We start from the raw sequence: 25418 nt of genomic DNA on the forward strand, positions 1-25418 counted from the left end.
AGTTTCTGAAACATCCGCGTCCCACCGACCGAGTAAGGAGCAATGTTCAGTGAAGGGCAATTCTCACTTTAAACCCACTGGCAGCTCCGTTTCCCCCGGTACAATGTAGAAGCCGTGGCCCTGATGCCATCTCCCTTCTGTGTCGAGCTGGTACAAATGGAATCCCACGGTCTCGGGGGGCAGGAGGGTGGGCTCACATCACATCGTCACCACCACCTCCCAGGAAGGGAGCACCGAGACTCCCTCCTACACCTCAGATGCTGAAACTCATCTGTGATATTACCAGCTCTCCTCACTTGTCCTGATATCTTCAACAATCTGTGCTAATATACAGGCAGTGCCCTCTCCTCCTGCACCCCCATTATAACGGTACGGCCTGTTTTAAACTGTTTTTCATTGTCTTTCCTACCAAAGTGCATCACCTCACACTGCTCTGCGCTGATCCCATCTGCCATACACCTGAACACGACACCAGCGTGTCACTGTCCTGTTAGAGTTCCACACTGTCCTCCATAGACTTTACAATCCTTGCAGGTTTGGTCCCATTTACAAACATTAAGATTGTCACAGTGTCACAGTTCCCATGAAACAACTGAAATCCTGCCCCACACACACGAGATTGAGCAAGTGAAATACTGATATATTCCCATGGACGAGTCGACATACTGTCAATGGAGCAACAAAAATCCTGACACACACGACACAGAGTAGATGAAATATTGACAAACCACAGAGGAAGAGAAATCCGGATAGGTTCCACTTATCCTATTATACCCTGATGAATATAGATGAAGTTGAAAGTGTGTACTGTACCTTTCAGAGAGGATGAATGCTGCTCTGAACTGAGAGCTTACAAGTACCTGTGATATGAGAGGATGGCAGACCCAGAAACAGTATATTGCTATAGAGCTGGAGTCGGGTTATAAGCAGTTAAGAGAAAGGGGCTCTCAGAGTTGTGAATAGTTGATGTAAAATGTTCACTTTCAGAGATAAAAAAATAAATTGCTGTTTTTATTTAATCGGTGGAATTGGGAGTTCTGTTACTCATATTTTAACACTTTAAGAGGTGAATTGAGCATTTATTTATGTTTAGTTTAAGTTACCAGATGAGATCTATGCCGTGTCCTAACAATTGCTGTGTGTGTCTGTGTGTCTCTGTGTGGGGCAGGTCTGGCAGTTTCTGTGGTGCTGAAAGTGATGCAATGCCTCGCTCTGCTGGCTTCTCCATGCCACTGCACCGGCATTGGCAGAGGGAGAAAACCAACAGGGATACATTCAGAGAGGGGGAGGGAGAGGGCAGCTACTCACAGCACCATCCAAACTGATGACTTATCCATGTACTGATCTAAACGTCCTTTAAATGTTGTAACTGTCCCTGCTTTCATCACTTCCTCTGGATGTTCTTTCCACACACAAGCCAGCTTCTGTCTAAAGTAATTACCTCTCATGACTTTTGTAAACCTTTCTCCTCTGACATTAATATATCCCTCAGTCTTGAAACCTCGACTCTAGGGAAAAGACATTGGCCCTTCAGCTTTTCTGTACCCTTCAGATTTTGTAAACCTCCGTAACGTCAAATCCTCAATCTCATACTCTCCAGTGAAAAAAGTTCCCATCCTATCCAGCCTCTCCTTATAGCTCGCTCGCTCCTTTCCCAACAACATCCAGGTTAATCTCTTCTGAACCCTCTCCAGCTTAATAATATCAAGGTCAGTTATATCAAAGTGAATAGTCAACGTATTTTCTAAGGGTAGGGGAGACCAAAACTAGAGGACATAGGTTTAAATTGAGTTGGGAAAAAACCTACACCTGACCTCAGGAGCAATGTTTTTGTGCAAAGGATGGTGTGCCTATGGAATGAGCGGGCAGGATGGCCAGGCTGGACACAGTATTCCAGAAGATCCCTCACCAATGGCCTGCACACCCTCAGCATGACGTTCAAATTTTCGATATTGAAAGGTCTGACTAATGAAAACAAGTGTGCAAAACGCCTTCTTAACCACACTATCTATATGAGATGCAAATTTTAAAGAATTATACCTGACGGCCTAAGTCTCTGTTCTACAACACTGCCAAGGGGCCTGCTTTTAATTGTTTAGGTCCTACTCTTGTTTGGTTTACCATACCCAATACCTCGCATTAATCCAAATTGAACTCCATCTGCCACCTCTCAGCCCAGCGTGTGATATAATTGCCTCCTCACTTTCCCTGTTTAATTTTAAAATGCCCACCCTCTCCAGGAGGCCTGCACACTCCGGCCTTGATTTTCACAAAGACCATGAGCTTGGTTTGCCTTGTGTGGTTAGAGGGAGGAGGGAAGGATTGCAGACACAGTCAGTGGGGAGGAGAGGCTGGACAGTAATCAGCGGCCTGGTATCATTTCATGGTTTTAGGAAGAGGGCAGCCACGCAAGTTATTGGTGTTTTGGGGCCAGAAATAATGGTCTTTCATTGTCTTTCTTTATTCAGTGACCCTTCACTGTGCAGAGAATGTCTGCAGGATTTCTTTCCCTAATATTGCAGACTACAGATAATAACAGTTAACGATGTTTATGGTTTATCTCGTTGTCCCAGTACGTGAACAATCCGATAATTGAGACAAATACCTTTGCATTTGTTTAACAATGAAAAACATTTTGCGTAGTTCAGTAATGTTAACCAGATTTTAAGAAATCCTATCCCGAGCTTAAAACTGGCATGTAAAATGTGACCCAATGTCTGGGACTAGTTTAGACCTTGTGGCATGGGTAGTACCCGTGCCTCTGAGCCAGAACCCTGGATTTTATTCCAAATCTTAAACTTCTGTGGTCGTGTCCTTAGCTCTGGACCAAACGGTCTAGATTCAAGTCCTGCCTGTTGTGGAGGTGTGTCACAGTGTGTCAGAACAGGCTGATGTACAGACACACAGAGGAATCATGTTGCAGCTTTAGGGACTATTGCTGAGTGGTGCTCGCGTCTCTATCTCCAGGCACAAAGTTTCAGGTGCAAATCTCACAGAGATGTTTCTTAACACATCTAGACAGACTGATGAAAATGGTGTTAGAATTGTGTCTTGATGGAGAAGGAAGATCTGTCAGTTTTGAATTTCAGAATTTAGGCCCAGGGAAGACTGAGAGCACAGCCATTCGTGTTGGTTGGGTCACATGTCGCAGCAGTTAGCGGTTTATAAAATCATGAACGCCGTGACCAGGGTGAGTAGTCAAGGTTTCTTCCCAGGGTAGAGGCCAAACGTAGATGCCATTGGTTGAGTGTGACAGGCGGAAGATTTGGAAGACGCCTAAGCGGCACTATTTCACACACAGAGGAATGAGCTACCAGAGGAAGTGGTGGAGGCTGGTCCAATTACAACATTTGAAAGGCACCTGGATGCTGACAGACCTGCTGAGGTCTTGAAGCAATTTCTGCATTAGTTAAGAAATAAGATGCCTTCATTTTAACACGTACTCAGAATGCATAAACATTGAAACATTTTTAAATTACGTAGGCACATAAAAACACATTTCAAATTGATTATTTTCTGCTAAGAAAAAGCAGCAACGATGCACCTCCATGGAGAAGGGAATGTGATATAGATATAGTTTGGACAATGTTGAAGGAAACCTCACATGGTCCAGTTTGGGCGAGGATGATATTATTGTGTGACTCAACTCCGAGAGGGAGAAAATGCAATCTGCCCGAGAAGGAATGGCCTATACTGCACTCTCTCTCCCTCATTGTTTCTCATCACAATAATGTGTCCAAGCTGAAAAAAAGTGTGCCTGTGTAGTCTGAATTGTCACAGTCTCTTTCCCAGGATAAGGAGTCCAAAACAAGAGGGCATTGATAGAAGGCGAGAGGGGAATAATTTAGAACAAAAGTTAGGGGCAAATATTTCACGCAGAGAGTGATGCGTGTACAGAAACTGCTGTCAGAGGAAGTGGTGAAGGCCATACAACTGCACATTTAAAAAGTATCTGGAAGACGAGGCATACTTGCCACATGCTGGCAAATGGGACTAGATCAGATTTTTTTATCTGGTCCGAGTGAACAGATTGGACGAACGGGTCTGCTTCCATGCTGCAAGAGGAATGAGGAGAAATTCTGAAATGACCTTTCAAGTCAGAATTCTCTGCACTGGAAGTTTATCGTGCCTCTATGTCCACATTGATCCAAGGCTGAGTTAGTTTACCACTTGACCGGGAACTGTGTCACAGATGATAGGATACAGACAGGAAAGTGGGGCTGAGACCCCAACCTGATCAGCTACAATCTTAGTGCCTGGTGGAGAAGGCTCAAAGTGTCTAATGACCCACTCCTGCTCCTCAGCCCGATGTTCCTGTGTTCCATTCAGCCCCTCAAACCTGCAAGACAGGAGCAACTGGAGGCCACTTACTGCTATCACCTGGTGCATAGAAACGTGAAGACCATTCAGCTCCTCAGTATTGTCACACACGGTTTGAAGTGATTTGGGAAATGTAATTTGAAAACCCAAGCTGGGTATGAAAGAGGCTCCTCATCTCTCTTTACAGAGCATCCCCTCTCTGCGAATTGTGCTTCATTTATTGGTCATGTTGTAGACCCAGATTAACTGAGAATACAGTCCCAATACCTCACCCAGAGACAGCTCAAATCGTTGACTGCAACATCAATAACCGCCCTACCAAGAAAGTAAATTCCACTAATCTTCCAATAATAGAATGTGAGAACATCAGAAACAGGGGAAAGAGGGACAGGATGCTGACCCCCCTCAAGCCTGTTTTGGCATTCACTAAGATCATGGCTGATCTGCTCTCAGTCTGAAATCCTCTTCAATGTCCAAATCTTCATAGCCCTTAACTCACTGTCAGGTCAAATCCATCTGTCCCTTCTTTAAATACTTTGTCACCTAGCTCTCCTACCATGATGGAAAGGAGAATTGCTGACATTCAATACCCTCTGTTTGAAATTACCCCCCCCCCACACCCCCCCGCTCCTCTACCATGACCTGTTGCTATGAACATATGATGAGAACACCAAGGTTCAGAAGAGGGAATGTTTCTTGAAGATTATTCAATGTTCACAAGAATGTGTCCCCCCGTCAGCTCCTGAAACAGTCTGTATCCATGTGCAGCAAGACCCAGGCACCATTCAGGCTTGTGCTGTGAAAGAATATGTAGCATCCATGTAACAGTACTGGGAGATGCTGCTTAATTCCACAGGGAACAAGCTCACTTCACAGGAATATGAGGAAGCCATTCAGTCCATTGAAACTACTGAACAAGAAGAGGGATAGCCCATTCAGACCCTCCTGCCTATTGTACAGGAAGCAAGGAGTCCAGTATTATGGACCAGGCCAGAGCCCCTTAAAAATATTTTGATGTTATAGTTTAAATGCAACCGTTATGTTATTCTAAAGTCAAATATAACAACTGGTTCTGATGTAATGTGATTGGTGAAACTACTCGATGTTAGACAAAACTGTTTATTTGAGCACTATCATTCAAATGTAATCAAAGAAAGAGGGAATTCGAATAGTAGCACGATTCAAAAAACTTAACAGAATAGTAGATGCAATCGTATTACTTATTAACTGTACCAACATAGTCATATCCCATAAACACAACCACTGAAAAAAAAACAAATTCTCACATACAGTTCTCCAGGAGGGGGGAAAAAGCAGCATCAATTAAAAAAGGTCAGAGAGAGGAGCAGCCAGGAGATAGTCACTGAAGCTTATAACTCTGTGGAGACTCCAATAGTTTCTGATGTTACTGAGAAACCAAAGCCCAGAGATCCTAATCTGTGAGAACAGGCCACACCCATTCAGGCTGCATTAACATAAACCCAAGGCTTCCCTCGTTGTTTACACAGTGGCCTTAACTAACCATCTTGGTAATGATCGTTCAATCTGTCTCTGAAAAGAAACCAGGAAAAAATAACATCTGAAAGCTACACCACCATCACACTAGTCAGCACATCGAGCTGTTAATCAGGAACCAGGGGTAACCCAGTCAGGCCCTTGGCCCTGTCCAATCGGACGAGGAAGACGCCATTCAGCCCCATGAGTCCATTATACAGGAGCAAGAGGAGGCCATTCAGCTCCTTAATTCACTAACACTGGATCAACAGACGGACATTCAGCCCCTTGAGTCACTGACACGTGAACAGGAGGAGGCCATTCTGCCCCCTGAGTCGCACAGAGACAGCAGGAGGAGACCATTCAGCTGCTCAACGCTCTTACACAGGGAAGTGAAGAGGGAAGTAAAATGCTTTGTGTGAAATCTCAAGGAGGCACCTTCCATGTTCAAGAAGACAGCATAGTCTTCTCTATGCAGCGCGGAAGCTGGTGGGAATGCGTATCTGTTTCAGATGGAAGGTATGGTGGCTGCTGTTGGGGATTGTGAACACATGACGTTCAGTGCAGGCTCACACACTGACTGCTTATTAATGTGGGGAGAGTTCATTACGGCTTAGAAACAATTAGGAAAGCCATATTAGACTGATGAATGGACTCGCTAATTTCACATAATACTGATCTTGTTCATGTTGATCTTGTTCCTGTGCAATGTAACCTGTATGCTTTACTCTGTCCAAGTCTATTTCCACCCTATGATCTGTCTGGCCATGCTTACTATGATTTGCCTCCACTGCTCATAAATAAAGTGTTTCCCTGTACTGATATACACATGACAATAAATCAAACCAATCAATCCTGGGTAAAGTATGGAATTTCTCACCCTGTCAATGTCTCTCCTGGAAATAAGTGATCGCAACCAATCCTCAAGTTTCATAGCTCTACAGATTAAACACTCAGTTTCTTCGCTCTCATTTCATGATACAAACATCTGTGTGTGTTTTAAGGAAATTATTGCTGACAAAGGAGATCAAACCTATAGAGATTGCCGCAAATACTCTCTCAGCAAGGATTCATAACTGCAGGAACATGGCTTCACAGAGATTTTTGAATCAGTAGGCAGAGAGAGCAGTAGGCATAGTCTGTATAGATTTCAGTGAGGCCTTTGATTAGGTTCCACATGATAGGCTGCTCTGGAAGATTCGATGGCATAGAATGCAGGAGAGCAGGCAAATTGGATACACAATTGCCTTGGTGTTAGGAAGGAGAGGTTAATAGTGGAAGGATGCTTGTCGGACTGGAGGCCTGCAACGTATTTTTTAGTAACTCTCTGGATGAGGGCATTGCTGGATAGGCAGCATGTCAGCATGTATTACCCATCATAATTGCCCACAGGGCAGATATAAGGGTCAAGCACATTGTTGTGGGTCTGTAGTCACGTGCAGGCCAGAGCAGGTGAGGATGGAATTTTCCTTTCCTGAAGGATTTTAGTGAACTAGTGAGAATATGAGGGGTGAGTTATGGGCACATTACTGTTTGTTATTTCTTATCAATGATAGGAATGAGAATGTAACAAGCATGATGATTAAATTTGCAGATGAGACTAAAATATTCAGTATCGTGGACAATGAGGAAGGTTATCATAAAATGCAGCAAGACCCTGATCAACTGGGGAAGTGGGCCCAGAACTGGCAAATGGAGTTTAACATAGATAGGTGTGAGGTCTTGTATTTTGGAAAGTCAAATCAAGATAGGTGTTTCGTGATTTTAGGGGTAGTGGACAGAGAGACTTTGAAGTTCAGGTTCACAGCTCTCTGAAAATGGAGTCACAGGTAGACAGAAGGCTTTTGGCACACTGGCCTTTATCAGTCAGGGCACTGAGTATAGAAGTTGGGAAGTTATGTTGCAGATATACAAGGCTTTGGCGAGGCCACACTTGAAGTACTGTGTTCAGTTTTTGTCACTTTGTTATAGGAAGGATGTTATTAAACTAGAAAGAATGCACAAGATATTCACAAGGATGTTGTCACAACCCAATGGTCTGAGTTAAAGGGAGAGTTTGGATATTCTTGGAATTCTTCTTTAGAGCAGAGGAGACTGTATGGGGAACTTATAGAGGTATATAAGATCATAATGGGCATGGATATGGTGAATGCTGTCAGTCTTTTTTCCAAGGTTTGGAGAATCAAGGACATGAGGACATCAGTTTAAGGTTAGATGGAAGGAGAAAAGGGAACCTGAGGGGCAACGTTTTTACACAGGGGCTGGTACGCAGATGTAAAGAGCTGCTAGCGGATGCGTTTGATGGGGAGTACATTAACAAATTTAAAAGGCATTCGGACAAATATATGCATAGAAAGGGGATCGAAGGATATGGACCAAGTGCAAAGAAATGTGTTAGTGTGGATGGATATTTACAATGTGGAGGTCGAACCCCTCTGTTAATTAAAGCAAACACCCAGAAAAGCTCACTTTGCTGCGTAATTTGTTAACATATGAGTGACAAAACTCTGACGTGCCACTATTTAAAGAAAAAAAAGATTTATTTTTAACTTTAGCAGTAATCATTAACAACAACTATTCACAAATACAAGAACCCCTTTTCTTAACTGATGTCTATCTGACGCCAACTCGAAAAAACGCTGTTCCTATAACCCACGTCAGAAACATTACATTCAATTAATCTCAAGACCACACAGTCTCTGCCTCCTCCGCTGTCTTCCCTCTTCCAGCTGCTGACATCCATGGGTCATCTTCCTTTGTTTTTTAACTGCAACTAGGTTTTATATGAAAAGGTGAAAAGATATCTTAGAGAATGTGTTAGGTGGCCAGTTACCTCTCCGGCTCTACAGCAGTTGCTCTGCTGTTCAATGGCAGTTACTCTCCATCTAGATTTCAAAGTGCCAGGTGCATATACTCCTCACGACACATTAAATTCTCATAATTTGATTATTTCCACGTGTCGGAACAATGATATTCAAATACCATTGTCTTCTGGTATCCTGGGCATTATTTAAACTAATTCTTATCAAAACAACAACCAAAATTCTGGTATCAATTTACCAGACAATTGTTACATTTGGAAAAGCCTGACCATTAGCTGACAGTTCTCGCTGTACATTATATTCAGCAAAATCAATTCTGTCTGAAAGTGACCAGACATGCTTTCAGCTGCATAACACCTTCCCCACCCCCATCCTTTTCAGGAAAAAGAAATGAAAGATCAGAATTAAAAGATGGCTTCATTTCTTTTCCTGTAATTCTGAATCCAAAAACTACGATATGCAAAAGTAATTAATCTAACTTATACCTTTCATATTAATTCTGCACACATATGTAACATTGCAATATTCAAATGTAATCTGCACTTTTTCATTTAAATCTGTGATAACATATCTGCTATCACAATTGTACGGCCCACAACATGGATATTTTGGCAGTTAAAGGTTGATAACGTCAGACTCCAATGAAATATTTACATATTTTTATCTTTAAATCTTTCAAAAATGCAAAAGGATTGTAGTTTTATACATTCATCTCCGACAACCCGTTTATCACATAAACAATCAAGCATTGCCAGGCCAGTACCAAACTCAATAATCTTCTTTCAATTGTGGAGCACTTTCTTTCTGGTGGGTGTTCGGTTTCTTTTTGACAGACAGCCAATTGGCCATTCCATTACATTATCATGTTCCTGCATCAATACCTCTCCAACTCCTATGTCGCTAGCAACAATCGCAACTTTGAAGGCATTCAAAATATTTGGTGTAGCTAAAATTGGTGTGGTAGTTAACTACCTGCTGGAACTGTTCTATTCACCAACATTTTACGTCTTTTTCAGTAAAGCCATTAGCAGTTCCACGACGCTGCTAAAGTTTTGAACAAACTTCCAATGGAATCCACTCAGTCCTTAAAATCGAAGCTCCTCTTGCATCGAGGATGGTTGTGGAAATTCCTCAAAGCCCTTCGTCTTTGGTTTCCATGGGGTCAACCTTCCATGTCCAATGTAATGCCTCAAGAACGTCACTTCTGCCTTCACAAATTCTGTTTTCTTTACGTTTATTATCAGTTTTCCTTCTTGCAATCGTTTAAGGCGCTCTGCCAACTGTAACATGTGATCTTTCCATGACTTGCTAAAGATCACTGCATCTAACAGATAAACTGCACAATTTGTTAATCTGGCCACAACTCTGTTCATGAGTCTTTGTAATGTGGCTGGTGCATTATTCATTCTAAAGAGCATCACTTTGAATTGATGTAGCCCTTTAAGGTGACAAATGCAGAAACTTATTTCACTTTCTCTGATAAAGTTGCCTGCCAATAATCATGCAGTAAGCCCAACTTTGTGATGTGTGTGGCTTGTCAAACTTTATGTATGCCGTCTTCGAATCGTGATATTGGATAGGAATCTGAATTTGTTGACTTTTGATCGTGGACACAAAATCGCTGAGCCCCATCAGGTTTGGGAAATAACAGAATCAGCGTGCTCCACCCGCTCTGACTAGGTTCAATGATGTCTTCGATGAGCATTGCATCCACATCCTTCTGGACCTCGGTGGCTTTGTGAGGATTAAGCCTGCAGGAATGTTGTTTATCAGAACAGCATTCTCTACTTCCAACCCATAGACAAGCGTAAGTCCTCCCATAATGGTTCTGCAAATGTCCTCATACTGCTGCGATGAACAATCAACTGGGTTCATTGCTCCTGCAACAGACAGTTCGCTATCTTCTCCCACTCCTCAAGGACTTCCTTGTTAATTAAAGGATTGTGCGACACATCAAACTCCATGACATCCGTATTTGATCCCTCACTCTGCAGGGCAGTAACTAACATTTGTTTCTCCAGTTCCCTACCTCCATATTAGTAAGATTACAACGTATTCACATGACATACCTGCTCCTTTTTTTTATATCCAGCATCTTTACCAGACAGTTTACCTGACTCTACTTCTTCTCCATTTGGAAGGAGACACTAAACCTGGATTTGAAGGGATTTCCCACTATTGGTGGCACCCCCCACGAAAAGAAATAGCATCAAATTTCATACTTTGTACCTGCCACTTACTTCATTCTATGCTCTACCTTCTTCATGTGCTGTTTAGCTAACTCACATATTCTAATCTCTCACTCACCTCCGATACATATTCCAAGTGAGAGATCTCTGACTTCGGTCCTGTTAATTTCTCTTTAATTAATTCCAAAAGATCTCACACTTCATGTCCGAATACTAACTCAAAGGGACTAAATTGAGCAGATTGTGGCATCTCTAATGGCAAATAATTTAATGGGACACCTTTATCCCAATCATTTGGCCAACCCTGACAATACGCTGTTATCATGGTCTTCAGCGTCTGATGCTAACTTTCCAAGGCTCCATGCGATTCAGGATGGGATGCACTTGATTTGAAGTCCTGTATACCTAAGCTATCCATGATTTACTTAAACAGCCGAATGGTAAAATGACTCCCTTGGACTGATGGGAACTCTCTGGGCAGCCCGTACTGAGTAAGGAAAGATACGAACCCCTCCCCCACCCTTTTTGCTTAATAATCTGTAATGGAATTGTCTCTGGTAATCTGACACCTCTGGAATTCCTGATGAAGGGCTCTGGCCCGAAACGTCGAATTTCCTGTTCCTTGGATGCTGCCTAACCTGCTGTGCTTTAACCAGCAACACATTTTCAGCTCTGATCTCCAGCATCTGCAGACCGCACTTTTTACATACAGCAAAGAATAAACATGTCCTTGTGCATTCCAGGCCAGTAGAAACGTTTTTGTACATTATCCTGAATCTTCCAGGTGACCTCCTGCAGGTAGTTCATGTGATCCCCGTAACACTTCCTGTCTGTATGCGATCGCCAACACAATCTGGTCAAATTTGGCCCATTTCTCCTGTGCAATAACCTGTTGTGGTCTCCATTTTCATTTAGGACTCTATCTTTAAGTTGGTAACGCTCGACAATATATTCTGATTCCTTTTCTGAGTGTACATCAATTGATGTAAATTTCTGTTGTCAGGCCATTAGCCTTTCAGGACTAAACACCTCTGCCCATCCCTCTGCCTGATCAGGTTTTTCCTGCACTATTACATGAACAGCGGGCCAGTTAATGACACTTCCGCTCCTTTGTCTTTCTCTTTACTTTTTGCTTCTTGCTGTACCCTATGACAGTGAGATCTTGTTATTACACAGTCTGCAACATTTCCTGGGTATTTGCCTTTTAACTCATCAAACCCCTGGTCTTCAATTGACTTCGCCACCACAAGAGGTGTCACTCCCACCTTGGATCCTGCTAAATTGTTCTCAATAATAAAGCGGTATTTCTGAAACTGACGGTCTGTCACTCACTCCCACTGTTACGTCCCCAATCTTGATTTGGATCTCTAACCCGTCTTACACAGGGGAGCACTACATTTCTGTTTGCATTCCACAAATGATCACTCTCTCAGGTAACATGTCAGAAAGAGTACAAATACTTTCATCATTTACTTTTAGATGCTGAGAGAATGTGAGGATTACAGATACTGGAGATCACAGTTGAAAGGTGTGGCGCTGGAAAAGCACAGCAGGTCAGGCAGCAACCAAGGAGCGGGAGAATCGACGTTTCAGGCATAACCCCTTCATAAGGCAACTGGGGGATGGGGGTAAAGAGTTCTGAGAGATACGTCGGTGGGTGGGGGAGGAGCTGGGCAGAAGGTAACTTGGAAGGCGATAGGTAGATGCAGTTGGGGGGCGATGGTGAAAGGTCAGAGGACTGGGTGAAAGTGGATGGTAGTAGGACAGCTGGGACCCTCCAAGCACACGGCATCAACGTCAACTTCACCAATTTCCAATTCTCCCCTCTCCCAATCTCATCCCAGATCCAACCTTTCAACTCAGCATCACCTTGTTCTACTCTCCTGACAGTCCACCTTCCTTCCCACATGTCCACTCCACCCTCCTCTCTCACTTATCACGATCATTCACACTTTCATTTTCCTATCGCCTTCCCACTGACCTTCCCCTCAGCCCCACTTCTACCCTCCTAGTTATCTTTTACCCCCTTTTCACCCCCGCCCACCTGCCACTTTCCAGATGATATGTCGATGCTCAGACACTGCCTTACCTGTTGTGCTTTTCCAGTGCCACAAGTTTTGAATAATAGAGACTGAGCAGATCCCGTATCTCACAGAGTTATACCTTGTTATCCTTCTCCTCCTGTTCTTTCTGAGTAAACCTTCTCCCTAGAGGTGAATTCTTTATAGAGATCAGGTACTAACTGCATACCCGTCCCCTGCCTAAGCTGAGCACTCTCCTGCAGCTCTTCAACTTTTCTTGTGGTTCCTTTACTACTTCCACTAATGCCACTGGTTTAGCCTCTTTTACCACATTTTTTACCACAGTGCCTTTCTTCAACGACTTGCATTGTGACTTTGTCTATCCCACTTATTGCAGTGAAGACAGCTTTTCCTAGTGCCCTTCTTAAACCACCTGCACTGTAATTCTATGTGTTACACTCCGGTATTGTGAAAACACCTGAGGCTTTTCACCTCCTTTCAACCCTCTAGGGCTTATTTATTAACCGAAATAAACCATTCCCAGTGTGCTCTCGATCTTTGTTTTGTAGAGTAGGATCTTCCCTTCTCCCAATTTCTATCCCTCACAGGAGGTAGATCCTACCTGAAGCTAAATTGCAGCTCATGCACCAATGCGTATTGACCTGCCATCTCTGCCGTGCTTCTCACTTCTCGAACTTGCTGTTCATTCGCATGAACTCTGATCACCTCTGGAAGTGAGTCTTTAAATTCCTCCAGCAAAATAATCTGTCTTGTCTATTTTTAAGGCCCATGTTCATCTATCAAAATGACTATGTTTAACTCTTTCAAACTCAAAATAAGTCTGACCTGGTTCCATCATTATGTTTCTGAATCGTGCTCAATATACTGCTGGTACCAAATGTTCGCCCTTCCTCTGTCTTTCTAAACTTTATTGGCAAATTTGGAAGCATTTTCAAATCCCAGAACCTCTTTAGTAATGTTAAATCCCATTTCTCTCACTTTTCATTTAATCATCCACATGTAACCAAAACTAAACATATTTTCCAACCTAAGTTTTATTTAAAGATCTTTGACAATAATTGCCAAGTGTTGGAATCTGCTGAGACCTTTTGTTCACCTAATCTGTTCACATATGTCCCAATCCTGAATGACAAGCCCTTAAACTGTTATGACATTGACGTCGAACCCCTATGTTAATAAAAACCAAACATCAAAAAAACTCATCTCGCCTAGTAATCTATTAAAACATGAGTGACAGAGAACTCCCAAATTCCACCATTCAAAGAAAAATAACAATTTATTGAATGAACACGAATAGTGAACATAAACCAACAACTATTCACATGTACAAGACAACCTTTTCTTAACTACTTACGATCTGACTACAACTCCAAAAATATGCTGTTCCATTAACTCACTTATTGAACATTACATTAACGTAGTCTCAACATCGCACAGTCTCTGTTGTCCTGTTGTCTTCAGTCTTCCAGCTGCTGATGTCCCTGGGTCACCTTCTTTCTGTTTTATTTTAAAGTAAATCAAGTATATTGGAAAGAATTTTTTTTTCTAATTTGAGACCAAAATGTTAGCTGTCCAGTTGGCTTTCCCATTAATTTTCAAAATACCAAGTTTATATCCTCCCCATGACATATTCAATTCTCATTGTTTGATTGGTTTCTAGATGTTAAACAATAAAGTTTATCTTCCAGTGGTTTCTGGCATCCTGGGCATGATTCAAATTAATTGGTTACATTTTAAAGTAATTTTTGGAATCGCAAGTAAGAGTCACAACACTCTCTCTACTGGATGTGATAGATTAGGGGGCATTCTTCTTTCTGGCCAGGTATGTTTGATATCTACCCCGTTTATCACCAGACTCAAATAACCTCTGTTTCGCAAGGGAGATTTCCCTCTTTGCTGTCTGGGTGAGCCCAGCATTCAAACTAGCTCTGAGGGCTGTAATCTGCTGCAACTTGGTTACAGACGGTCTGGCAAGGTATGCTGTTTCAGCTGCCTTCAGGCAAGCCTCGAGCATATGCAGCTTCTCTGCCTTCTGCCACTTCTGGGTCACCGAGTAAGAAATAATCAAACTCCTCGCACAGGCCTTGGCAGTCTCCGAGACCGCCGACGTATTACTGGCTGTACCCAAATTAATGTCCCAAAAATTTTTAAATTCCCCCGAAAAATATTCAATAAACTTGCTATCCTTCAGGAAGAAAGGAGCCATGTGCCAGTGCCGTGAGTTTGTCCCGTCACCACCGGCCTTTACCTCCATGTACACTGCTGCATGGTCAGAAATGTCTCTCTTCCAAATTCTGGAGGACAGCACAGAATTCAAAAAGGTCAACAGGGCAAAAAAATGCCAATTCTCGAAAAGCACTTACGTGGTTGAGAGAAAAAGGTGAAGTCCCTCTCCTCAGGGTGGGGACAACTCCACACACTTACCATTCCCAGCTCCCTGTTCAGGTACACCAACTGCCTGGATTGCGGGGACGTACCTGCAAGACCCCGAGGCTTCCTGTCCCCTGTTTCTGTATGAAGTGCCCCAAGGGCCAGCACCCAGGAAAGGGCATCTGTTAAAAATTTGAGGACGCAGGATACATTCAAATTCTCATACATATTTCCATGTATTAAAACTTTACGAATCAAAAACCACCCATATTCATTCTTAATTTGGTCTCACAGCTGAAATAGAAGATTCTTCTTGATGAGTTAGTAACCCCTCTGCTTTTCAAATTAAAGGATGAGAAAAACCACATGTCTGAACACTGAGACCGAGCGGTGAGGAGAGAAGGCAGGGTGAAGCGAGGGCTGCCGGCAAGGTAAGGGTTAAATTTATATTTGGGCAGTGGCTAAACCCGAATACTGCACATGTAACATCACCCTCCCGCCCCTCTACTCTCACCGGAACGGGAAGACTCAGTAAGGTAAGACTTTTATTTTTATCTTTATCTTTCTTTTTCATATATTTAAGTGCGTTATTTGGGTTAAGTTAGTTAATATAAAGCTATGCTTCCCATAGCAGGGGACCTCAGACCGTGGCACGTATCTCTTGCTTGAAGTGGGAGCTTCGGAACGTGTCTGATATTCCTGACTCTTTCACCTGCAAGAAGCATGTCCAGCTGCAGCTCTTGTTTGACCGCATGATGGCCCTGGAGCTGTGGATGGACTCACAGTGGAGCATGCGCGATACTGAGGAGGTAGTGGACAGCACGTTTAGTGAACTGGTCACGCTGCAGGTTAGGATTGCTGAGGGAGACAGTGAATGGGTGACCAAAAGGCATAAAAAGAGTAGGAAGGCAGTGCAGGTGTCCATTGCGGTCATCTCCCTCCAAAACAGTTCTACCATTTTGGATACTGTTGGGGAAGATGGCTCACCAGGGACGGCAGCAGTTGCCAGGATCATGGCACCGTGTCAGGTACTGCTGTTCAGAAGGGCGGGAAAAACACTCGTAGGGCCATGGTTATAGGGGATTCTATTGTAAGGGGAATAGATAGAATGTTCTGTGGCCGAAAACAGGACTCCCAGATGGTATGTAGCCTCCAAGGCGCTCAGGTCAGGAATGTCACCGATTGACTACTGAGCATTCTAAAAGGGGAGGGCGAACAGCCAGTTGTCTTGGTGCATATAGGCACCAACGATATAAGTAGGAAACAAGATGAGGTCCTGAAAGAAGAATTCAGGGAGCTAGGAGAGAATGTAAAGGGTAGTGATCTCGGGAATACTACCAGTGCCACGTGCAAGCCAGTGTAAAAATGAAAGAATAGGCAGGATGAACACGTGGCTTGAGGGATGGTGTAGGAGGGAGGGATTCAAATTTGTTGGACATTGGGACAGGTTCTGGGGAAGGTGGGACTATTAAAAAATGGACGGTCTACATCTGAACCAGACCGGAACCAACATCTTTGGGGGAGTTTTTGGTCCTACTGTTGGGGAGTTTGTAAACTAATGTGGCAGTGGTCTGGGAACCAGTCGAGACTGGAGATTGTAGAAATTGTGAAGATGGCATTAATTAAGGGAAGGGTAGGCAGAGAGCGGATGATCACAAATATCTAGTGGCATGAAATACGTCTACTTTCATGCAAGGAGTATAGTGTGTAAGGCAGATGAACTTAGGGCTTGGATTGGTGCCTGGGAGTATGACATTATTGCAATCACAGAGACTTGGTTCATGGAAGGGCATGATGATTAACAATGAAATGTTTCAGGATATAAATGCTTCAGACAGGAAGGAGAGGGAAGCAAAAGGGGGTGGGTGGGTGGGTGGGATGGAGTTGCATTGCTCGTCAAGGACGATTTCACGGCTATGCTAAAGGAGCACACTATGGAAGTCTTGGGTAGTGAGGCATTATGGGTAGAGCTGAGAAATAAGAAGAGTGCAGTTACATTGTTGGGGCTGTATTACAGACGTCCCAACAGTGAGTGTGGGGTAGAAGAACAAATATGTAAACAGACAATGGAAAGATGTAGAGGCAATAGGGGAGTGGTGATGGGAGATTTTAATTTTCACAACATTGACTGGGATACACTTAACGTCTGGATGGGGTAGAATTTGGAAGAATTCCAGGCGAGTTTTCTACTTCAGTATGTCAATAGTTCGACGAGCGAAGAGGCCATATTGGACCTGGTACTGGGGAACAAGACAGGACAGGTGGTAGAAGTTGCAGTGGATGATATCTTTGGGAACCGTGACCACAATTCTGTAAGTTTCAGAATATTCGCCAATAAATTAGAAAGTAGCCCTAAGGGATGATTACTAAACTGGGCCAAGGCCAATTATATCAATATTAGACTGGAACTCGGAAATGTGGATTGGACATAGCTATTTGAAGGGAAGTCCACATTTGCGATGTGAGAGGCTTTCAAAGATAGGTTAAAGATAGTGCAGGATAGGCATGTCCCGTTGAAGGCAAAGGATAGGAGGGCAAGATTCATGAACCATGGATGACAGGAGAAATTGTACGACTAGCCAAGAGGAAAAGGGAAGCATACATAAGGTCTAGGCAGCTAAGAACAGAACGGGCCCTGGAGGAATATCAGAAGAGTAGGACAAGTCTTAAACAAGAAATCAAGCGGGTTAAAAGGGGTCATGAAATAGCATTAGCGAGCAGAATTTAGAAGAATTCCACAGCAGTTTATTCTTGTATAAGAAGTAATCAGGTAACTAGAGAAAGGATTGGTCCACTAAAGGATAACGAAGGAAGTCTGTGTGTCGAACCTGGGAGAATGGGTGAGATTCTGAATGATTACTTTGCATCAGTGTTCACTGAGGAGAGGGGCATGGTGAATGTTGAGATTAGACATCGAAGTTTGATTAGTCTGGATCACATTGACATAAATAGGGAAGATGTGTTGGGTAGTCTACTGGTTATTACCATGGACAAATCCCCAGGACAGGATGTGATCTATCCCAGGTTGCTGAGGAAGGCGAGAGAGGAAATAGCTGGGGCCCTGACAGATGCCTTTATGGCATCCTTCAATACAGGTGAGGTGCCAGAGGCCTGGAGGATTGCTCATTTTGTCCCCCTGTACCAGAGGATAGTAGGGATATTCCAGGTAATTCCAGACCAGTGAGCCTGACTCGGTGGTAGGAAAGTTGCTGGAGAGGGTACTGAGGGATGGCATCTATTTATATTTAGAAAAGAATGGGCTTATCAGTAATAGGCAACATGGTTTTGCGCGGGGGAGTTCGTGTCTTATTAATGTAATTGAGTTCCTTGAGGATGTGACCAAGGTGATAGATGAAGGAAGGGCTGTTGATGTCATATACATGGACTTCTGTAAGGATTTTGATAAAGTTCTCCATGTTAGAATAATGGAGAAATTGAAGTCATATGATGTGCAGGATGTTCTAGCTAGCTTGATAAAGAACTAGTTGAACAGCAGGAGACAGAAGTAGTAGTTGAAGGGAGTTTCTCGCAATGGAGAAAAGTGACCAGTGAAGTTCCACAGGGTTCAGCGTTGGGGCCACTGTTGTTTGGAATATAAAAAAGATGATCTGGAAGAGGGCGCTGTTGGTATGATCAGCAAGTTTTCAGATGACATGAAGATTGATGGAGTAGCAGAAAGCATAAGGGAATGTCAAAGAATACAGAATGATATAGATAAACTGAAAAATGTGTTGCTGGAAAAGCACAGCTGGTCAGGCAGCATCCAAGGAGCAGGTAAATCGCCGTTTCGGGCATACGCCCTTCTTGAGGAATCGAAGATATTCCCGAAACATCGATTCTCCTGCTCTTTGGATGCTGCCTGACCTGCTGTGCTTTTTCAGCTCTGATCTCCACCATCTGCAGTCCTCACTTTCTCCTTTTTGATATAGATAGACTGGAGAGTTCGGCGGAAAAGTGGCAGATGGATTTCAATCCAGACAAATGTGAGGTGATGCATTTAGGCAAGAGTAATTCTAGAGCGAATTATACAATGAACGGAAGAGCCTTTGGAAAAGTTGATGAGCAGAGAAATCTGGGAGTGCAGGTCCATTGTACCCTTAAGGTTGCTGCACAGGTGGATAGAGTGGTATGTAGTTTGCTTGTCTTCATTGGACGGGCTATTGAGCATAACAGCTGACAAGACATTGGTTCGGTCGCATTTAGAATACTATGTACAGTTCTGGTCGCCACATTACCAAAATGATGTGGACGCTTTGGAGAGGGCGCAGAGAAAGTTTACGAGGATGTTGCCTGGTATGGAAGGTGCTAACTGTGAAGAAAGGTTGAGTAGGTTAGATTCATTTTCATTAGAAATAAGGAAATTGAGTGAAGACCTGATTGAGCTTTATAAAATTATGAAGGGTTTAGAAATGGTGGATAGAGACAAGCCTTTTCCCAGGGTGAAGGATTCAATAACGAGAGGTCACACTTTCAAGGTGAGAGGTGGAAAGTTTAAGGGGGATACACGCGGTAAGTACTTCACACAGAGGGTGGTGGTCGTTTGGAATGCGTTGCCAGCAGAGGTGGTAGAGACAGGCACGGTAGATACATTTAAGATGCGTGTAGACAGATGCATGTGTAAGTGGGGAGCAGAGGGATACAGATGCTGAGGAATTGACCGACGGGTTTAGACAGTACATTTTGATAGGCTCCAACATTTGTTAAAACACAAACGAGAAATTCTCAAAGGGCTGTTCAAGTGTAAGTTCCCTTCCCCAGAGGACTGTGGTGCCTAGATGGTTGCATTTATTCAAAGTTGTTTTGTATGTAGTAAAATGATATACAGACAGAAACGTGCTGCTGAGACCGAAAGCACATGGAATGGTGACAAAGTATCTAATAGCCCACTCCTGCTGCTCAGTCCTGTGTTGCTATGTTCTATTCAACTCCTCAAGCTCCTACAAGGAGCAGATGGAGGCCACTTGCTCCAAATACCTGGTCAACAGTAACACAGCATCTCATTCAGTCCCTCAAGACTGTCACACATGGTTTGGTGTCCGTTGGAAACGTTATTTGGTTCGAAAGACGCCTCTGGTCTCATTACAGAGTGTTTCCTCTCTGCAACTTGTGGTTCATTTGTTGGTGATATTATAGACCCAGATTCACCGTGAATACAGTGCCCATATCTCAACCAGAGATGACTCACAAAATACTTTACTCTCTCTGATTGCAACGCTCAATAAAAGAACATTCAGGAAAATTACAGCCATTAACTTTGCAATTACTGAATATGAGGACAAAAGGAACAGGATCAGGTAAGTCGGATGATCAAGCCACTGCATAACATCATGGCTGATCTACTGTTGACAGTAATTCCTCTTTAATGTCCAATTCCTCATCCCCTCGCTCTCTGACAGGTCAAACATCCACCTACCTCCTCCTTAAATGCTTTCAGTGATATAGCTCCCCTAGCTCTCTCGCCCAGATAATTCCTGACAGTGATTACCTTCTGTGAGAGGAAAGCACGGTCTACACATACACCGTCACCTATTGATATGAACAAGAGGCGAACACAGGGGCTCAGGAAAGAGCGAATGGCTTTGATACCAAGGCAGTATATTTGACTGAGGATGGCATCGGGACCACCTACTTATTTGAGCTGAATGTGCATCAGGTGTAACCTTCCCACTGGACCGGGTCTTTCAGAATACAAGTAAAGAGATTTGGGGTCAGTCGCCAACAATCGTTTCTGTCCCAGGACATCTCTGCAGGGGATCCTCAGGTTAGCCCCCTCAGCACAAACATCTTCAGCTGCTCCATCAATGTATTTTCCCATCATAAGATCGGAAGTAGGTATGATGACTGAAGATCACAGAATGTTCAGAACATTTTGTCCCCCACCAGCTCCTGAACCATTCTGTGTCCAAGTGCAGCAAGACCCGGACAGCATTCCGGTTTGTGCTGATAAAGTGTCGGTAACATTTATGTAACAGCACGGCCAGACACTGCACATTTCCACAGTTAAAAGAGGAGCTCATTCAGCATCTCCAGCTGGTTGCACACGGGTATGAGATAGCATTCAGGAACAGGAAGAGTGACAGCAGATTCAATACTCCTGCCTGTTACACAGGAAGAAAAGTGGTCTGTTCAGTGCATCGAGCTGTTAAACAGGAACAGGCAGAGACCAATCAGACACTTAAACCTGTTCCATGAGACCAGGAGGAGGCTATTCATCCCCATGAGACAGTTATACAGGAACATGAGGGGGTCACAGATATTCCAACATGACAAACCAATGAAACCGAGACGGCACTGATAGAGGACTCCATGATGTTAATCATGGTTCCATTGTTTGTAGAATGTGTGCTGCTTTAACATAGTTTGCTGGCAATGAGGAGGGAAGCCAAATGATTCGTGCCAAATCTCAAGGATGCATCTTCCATCACCGAGAAGACACACCCATGTTCTCCATGGAGATCAGAATCTTGTGGGAACAGTTAACTGTTTTAGAATGAAGGTATTGTGGCTGCTGTAGGGATTGCGGATAACGAGACTTTCGGTGTAGGACCATACACCAAATGCACTGTATTAACGTGGGAGAGTTTATTCAAAGACTGGCGCTCTGTCTCTCTCATGCGACATGGGGATTGGGTGTGAAGTGAGGGGAATATTCTCAGAGGCTCTTAAACTATCGACAATCATGCAACCCGAGTAAAAAAGAAGCCATGGAATATTTCACCGTATCAGTGTCTATTTAGATATCGTGAGTGACTGTCCTTCCCCCTCAAGTTTCAATGCAATCGCCTCTCATTCTCTCACAACGCCAGAGATTAATCTTCACTGTTTCCTCATGGCACCATCATCCCAGGGATTAGTCTGGTGAAACTCCATTGCACACTCTTTGTGGCAAGGCGATCATTCCTTATAAAGGAGAGAAAGTCTGTCCACAACATCCCAAATACTGCCCCAACAACACTCTCAGCGATGATCACAATAACTCTTTTTCCTCTTCGACATCTCCGTTTCTTTCCTGTGGCGTAAATAGATTTTCCTTCTCTCTACACTGCTGGAAAGAGTTAACACTTTTATAATGAAGGTATAGTTGCTGCTGTCAGGATTATGGAAAACATGACGTTCATTGCAGGATCACGCACCAATTGAACTGTATTAATGTTGCAAGAGTTTATTCAAAAGCCAGAGCCTCTCTCTCAGTCTCTCTCTCTCTCTCTCTCTCTCTGTCTCTCTCTCTCTCTCTCTCTCTCTCTCTCTCTCTCTCTCTTTCTCTTCTCTCTCTCTCTCTGTCACAGTTGAAATAAGGAGTGGGGGTGATTGGGTGGAACGTTCTCAGAGGCTGTTAAACGATCGAGAATCATGCAATCTGAGTGAAAAAAGCCATGAAACTTATCACTGTGTCAGTGTCTGTTTAGAACATCATGAGTGATTGTCCATTCCCCTTAAGGTTCAATGCAATCACCTCTTATTCTCTCACTGAGCTTCACTCACTGCTCATGGTGCAATCATTCCAGGGATTAGTCTGGTGAAACTTGAGAGAAAGTCTATCCACAGTACCGCAAATACTGCCTCAACAACACTCTCAGGGATTGTCAAAAAACATCTTTTCTCTCACTTACACTTCGCCATTTCTTTTCTGTTTCACAAAAAGCCATTCCTTCTCTATGCACTACGACTGAGATGGGATTTATAAGTCCCTTACATCTGTACGTCAGCATCAATAAAGCCAGCACCAGAGATTCCTATGGAGATTTGCATCACTCTCGGGAGAATTTCAATGAGATTGAATACACCTAAAAAAAGCCGATTATCACGTACCTGAATGGAAATAAGATGTAGCAATACAGAAAACAGGCAGAAAAAGGGAGCTATCTTTACCTTTATTCTTCTCCCACAGGATGTATGAAGCCCTGGTCAGGGCAACATGTTATGCAGATCTTGAACTGAGTGGCTGGTTCAGCTGTTCCACAGTACCATAAAGAGTAAAACGCATAGCTTGGATTTGTAGTGTCACAACAGAGGATAGATCTTCCTGCTTAATTAAAACCATCAACAGAGAAAAGATTTATCCCGTGCAGTAATCTGTGATAATTCTAGACTCCAAATCTATTTAAAGTAAAAATTAACAACTTTATTTCTTAAAGTATAACAGAGAATAATAAACGAATGACTATTTACAACTTCTTCCTCTAACCTGTCTTTGACCTTCCCCTCCACAATACTAGTCCGATAAGACTCCGAATTAAGATGTACAAAACAAAACTTCTTATCTCAAAACCAGGAAGCTTTCGGTTCTTCTCCATATTCCTGTCTTCTTTTCTTCTTGGGGATTCTGCTTCACCAGTTACTAGTCAATAAAGGTATTTTTGAGGCAGTCTTTGCATGCTGGTACCTTGGCAGTTCTCCTCTCAACTGTCCAATTTTCCATGGTCTTGTACCGCCAAACTATTGGAATGTATCATTGGCTGTTACGATTGTCAATATAATAAATTAAAACTTGGTTGGAGGTGGGTATTTTGGGGTATCATTTAAAACTTGTTACAGTTGAATTTGTTTCGAGACAATAAGCTAATCGGGTTGTTCGACCAAATGTTACATTATATCTATTTTTCAGAACTCTTGGTGCTGTCAGGTAGTTATTGTTGGTTTTTCATTCCCTCAAAGGTACAGTACTCCCACGTGTTCATCACAGAAGTCACTCGGAAACCTGACGAGGGAAGCATGACACATTGACTTCCCTAAAGGACTTCAGGCAAGCAGATTGGTTTTTATAACAAATGATAATGGTTGCTTTTAAACTCCCCAATTTCCTTCATGAGATATCAACAGACTATTATTCTGTGGCTCTAGATTTTGAGTCAATGGCTTGACCACCATAAACTATCTTCCCTTATGCGCAGAGAACAAGTTAAACATTCTCAATAGCAATTATTTAGTGACGGACATGTGATTACAAGGAATGTGAAACTGTTGCATCCGGATTGAACAAAGGCACAAATGGTTTATTCAGATATTGCACTGAGACTGAGGACGAGACTGGGATATCATGATGGTGGTATTGGACAGGATTAGTGAGTGGGGAGGACATGGAGATGTAAATCTGTGAAGGACAAAATGGTTTATGGAGTTTGAGAAGAGTCTCATTCCTTCTCGCATATCAGTGAATAATGTATAAATCGTAGTTTGATAGTTGTAATATGTAAGGAAATACATTTTTGTTTGGAACTGAAGATATTGACTTGCAAATTTACATATCATGAGCAGAAATTCAGTTCAACCCGGTTTAGTAGACAAATATAGACTTACCAGGAACACCAACTATCGCGAGGATGTAGTAACTACCTTGAATAATCCAAAGGATATCCTGGATCCGATATGCTAATGATATCCAAGGCTGAGAAAGCCAGTAAAGACCCAAGGATAAACTCCTGTCCATTGTTGGAACATTCCAGTCTCATGTTCTCAGATACTGATCCATTGTTGGAACATTCCAATCCATGGTCCTCAGTTTATGAATCATTACGGTAACATTCATGTCTAATGTTCTCAGATTCTGATCTTTCCTCTCGCTCTCTCTCTCGAACTGCTGATCCCTGTTAGTGCTGTAAGTGATGCTCCTACTCACACTATGGGATAGCACATTGAATAGAGCCCATTTATCTTTCAACGATGGAAACTCTCCACTGGGATAATTAGGACTCACGGAGATTGACATTAATCACAGTCACTGAACAAATAGCTCCATTTAATCCCTTTGAGTTCAATATTGATTTTATTAAAATTCAAAAGAACATTTAAAATTTACTCATTTAGCTTGGGATATGTGGGGGTGGCTGAGGGAAGGAATATTGGAGATGGTAGATTGATTGCGTGTAATCATTCAATCTGCCTTGGATATGGGAGTAATGTCAAAGGATTATCAGAACATAAACAAGTTTCTCCGTTTATAAATGGAAACATACAGTCTGCAACTACTGATCAGTGATTATAATGTCAGTAAAATATGGAGAGACCTTTTCTAGTCCATAATCTGACAGGCAAATGTGCCTACGACTACATGAGTTGTAACAGGCAAATGGCATGGATATGTTAACAGAGAATATGATGTGACACACAATTCAAATGGTTAGCCAAGGATCAGAGAGGGCAGATGAGTGTCGTGTTGTTAATGTTGTCAACGACAATCAACT

General features: G+C 42.9%; 1 long non-coding RNA gene across 1 annotated transcript in view; it reads left to right on the plus strand.

Annotated features, from left to right (window-relative positions):
* Positions 1 to 23949, plus strand: part of LOC132815941 (uncharacterized) — a 119642-nt gene extending 95693 nt beyond the window's left edge. The window contains exons 2-3 of the long non-coding RNA XR_009644721.1: positions 15589 to 15668; positions 23893 to 23949. This is a non-coding gene — a long non-coding RNA (uncharacterized LOC132815941). The remainder of the gene's footprint in view (positions 1 to 15588; positions 15669 to 23892) is intronic.
* Positions 23950 to 25418: the final 1469 nt, after the last annotated feature.

This window comes from Hemiscyllium ocellatum, chromosome 5, assembly GCF_020745735.1.
Source record: "Hemiscyllium ocellatum isolate sHemOce1 chromosome 5, sHemOce1.pat.X.cur, whole genome shotgun sequence".
NCBI classification, from domain to species: Eukaryota; Metazoa; Chordata; class Chondrichthyes; order Orectolobiformes; family Hemiscylliidae; genus Hemiscyllium; species Hemiscyllium ocellatum.